We start from the raw sequence: 2,960 nt of genomic DNA, 5'->3' as shown, positions 1-2,960 counted from the left end.
GTAAAAATATTAAATTTAAAAAAAAAAAAAAAAAAAAAAATCTCCAGTGTATCATAATCAGCACTGTAAAAAAGCTACTTTAACTTTAGTTGCTGTCTTAATTTTTTTTAAGTCTAATCAAATTGGCTGTACAAGTCATTTAAATTCATTTATTTTTTCAGTTAATTTATATTAAACTCAGATAAAAATCTAATTAGATAATGTTGTATAACTTTAACAATTAGGTTGAAATCGGAAAAACATGTGCAACAATTTTAAACCTGAACTGATTTCAGAAACAGATTTTTTTACAGATATTTTTATTGAAATATCAGTTGTAAATGTCATAAATTGCACAAAATTAATCAGAAGATCCAGTAACTTTACTACTTTTGCAATATTAATATTAATACTTTTTTTCTCTCGTCTTTCACAGTCCGTAACGCCACAGCTGCAATGTAAAAATACATATATTTTTTCAAAGTTGTAAATAACACAGATAAAGTACGTTAAAAAAATTGTATTTCAGTCTTCCTACTTCAAAAAAAGTAAATCACATTGAATTCTGTTTCTTGTATTTTTTGTAATTATTTGTGAAATTTACTAGCAATTTCTGAGTGAAAATGGTTTCTACACAGTGTATCACACTGTACATTTTAAGTATGATCAAATTGCCTGTAAAATTCATTTCTTTTTCAGTTCATTGAAATTACATTAAACAGAGTTAGAAAATCTAGCTTAAAAAATATTATAAATTATATTGATGAGGTAAAGTAATGGACAATTTTTCAAGTGCAATAATGTTAAAACTGAGCTGATTCCAGAAACAAATTCTTTTATATGATATTTTTATTGAAATATCGATCCAAAATTCCACTAATTCATGAGAAGTTCCAGTAACTTTATTATAATTTGGAGGAATAAACAGCTTATTGCTTTTGCAATATTAATAGTAATATTTTCTTCACTCTTGTTTCACAGTATTTAGTGACACAACTGTATGCATGCAATTTCACAAACAAAGTTTTGCAGAAAATTCTCTCAATGAACATGAATCTCATTTCTCCTGTTGTACTCAGCCATCAAACGCCTCCGGATCCCAGCAGACGGGAATCGTCTTACCTTGCACAGCATCAGGAGGAACATAGCATCGGACATGCTGAGCGGGACCGTCTTTCTGAAACACACACACATCCCTGGCCGTATCCCATCATCCTTTAGCTGGGAGGGAGTTCCAGATTGATGGAGAGAGGCTGTGTTTTCTCGCGGCACTCCAGTGTTTTCCTGCCCAGTTTCATCTCACTTGTTCCCGAGTTGAGCTGTCATGAGCTCCTCGTGCAAAACACTGTCTCTCTTTTTTTCTTGTGTGGATGAACAGATGAGAGAGGGTGGTTCAGTTACCGGCGGTACCTCTTTTTATTTAGCCAAAGCCCCGTTAACCAACTCCATGAGCTCTTTTCTTGGATTCTCAGTCCTAAACTTCAGGTGTTCAAAGAGTTCCTGACCTCGTTCTGCTTGTCCGAGGTTAAAAAGATGATCAAATCTGGGACGTTAAGTGCCTTAGAGTGCTAAAGTGATGTTTTGAGCTGCGAAGCCTTGAGCGTGTGTTCTCAGACAGACGAGAGCGCTCGTGTTTGGTGGGAGTCGCACCGCCCAGCACTGATGCTCCAGAGGCAGAAGACTTCTCCTGATTCCCTCCAACTCGCATATCAATGCAGTGCAGGTTGCCTGGCAACCGTCTCAGCACCGCCACACAACGCCTGATGACAAGAAACGTTTATGACAGCGGCCTTTATGAGGGGGAGGGTCTCTCTGCTTTTAATGCTCTCACCATCTGCTGGGAGCTGTCAGCGTTACCAGAGGTGCGCGAGGAACCCGAAACCTACCCTCAGCACCGCCGTCGCTTACCCAGCATCCTCTGCTCTCTGTGGAAACACTTTTCTCAAAGCAGGGATACGACAATACCGTTAACAAATACGCCGGAATTTTCTTTTAATACATAATGCTCTGTTTGTTTTTAAACAAACGAGCAAAGAACAGCAAATGAGAATTCTAATTTACAGGAAGGAAGAGAAAACATAATTTGGATTACAATGGTGTTTCTACATTACAGTCTCATTGCGAGAAACTCAAAATGATACCACGGCATTTGTGCCACTTTTAGGTAATCAATAGCATGAATTATATTGCTTTTATACAACATTTCAATAAACAATAAGTAAATATTGAGTAACTTACATTTTAGACACTGTTAGTTTGTGTATTTTTCTCTGCCAATGAAAACAGTTCCGTATTAAACAAAGCCAAAGCAGAATTTCTCAGAGCAGTTTACTGAATGATTCAGTATTTTGAACAAATCGGTTTAGTGAATGATTCAATGACTCAATCACTCATGTTTTTACTTTCCAAATGATTCAGAATTTTGAACAAATCAACTGATTGAATGATTCAAAACAGTCACTTTTCACCACCTATTAGTGTAATGATGTAACTTGCATTGAAAATCTCTAGACAATCATATATTCTCTATATATAACCTCATTGCTTTGCAGTATACTTTATTGTCCCTAAAAGGGAAATTTTAAGTTAACTCAATAGCCAACATCACCTTATAAGCCTAAAAATATAAAAAATATACCATACGCACAAAACAATATAAATCAATACACGCTCACACAAATATCTAAGTTAAAAAATGCAAATGCTTTGTATGTAATTAGTTGCAGTGTATTTTTAGTCTATCTTACTTAATTTTGATACATGCTAAAATAATGGATCACGTTATATGCAAACACAAATTACATGTGTTTCCATTAGTCAAAAATGATAGAATAGACTATATTTTTTCCCCTAATCAAAAACTAATACTGTAGTGCTGCTTAAATAGGTTTCATTTTTAATTGTATGACACCAATCAAAGTCAGGCTTCTGCTCCATAACGTTAATACAAATCAGATAACTTCATAGTCCAAGCTTACTGA

The 2,960-nt window shown here is 34.8% G+C and overlaps 1 long non-coding RNA gene across 1 annotated transcript in view; it reads left to right on the top strand.

Moving 5' to 3' along the window:
- Positions 1-1,413, top strand: part of LOC107663144 (uncharacterized) — a 12,858-nt gene extending 11,445 nt beyond the window's left edge. The window contains exon 2 of the long non-coding RNA XR_001631292.1: positions 1,059-1,413. This is a non-coding gene — a long non-coding RNA (uncharacterized LOC107663144). The remainder of the gene's footprint in view (positions 1-1,058) is intronic.
- The last annotated feature ends 1,547 nt before the right edge of the window (positions 1,414-2,960 follow it).

This window comes from Sinocyclocheilus anshuiensis, unplaced genomic scaffold (genome assembly GCF_001515605.1).
Source record: "Sinocyclocheilus anshuiensis isolate Anshui unplaced genomic scaffold, SAMN03320099.WGS_v1.1 scaffold767, whole genome shotgun sequence".
NCBI lineage: Eukaryota > Metazoa > Chordata > Actinopteri > Cypriniformes > Cyprinidae > Sinocyclocheilus > Sinocyclocheilus anshuiensis.
Note: the sequence above shows the minus strand (reverse complement) of the source record. Positions and strands in the feature narration are given on the sequence as shown.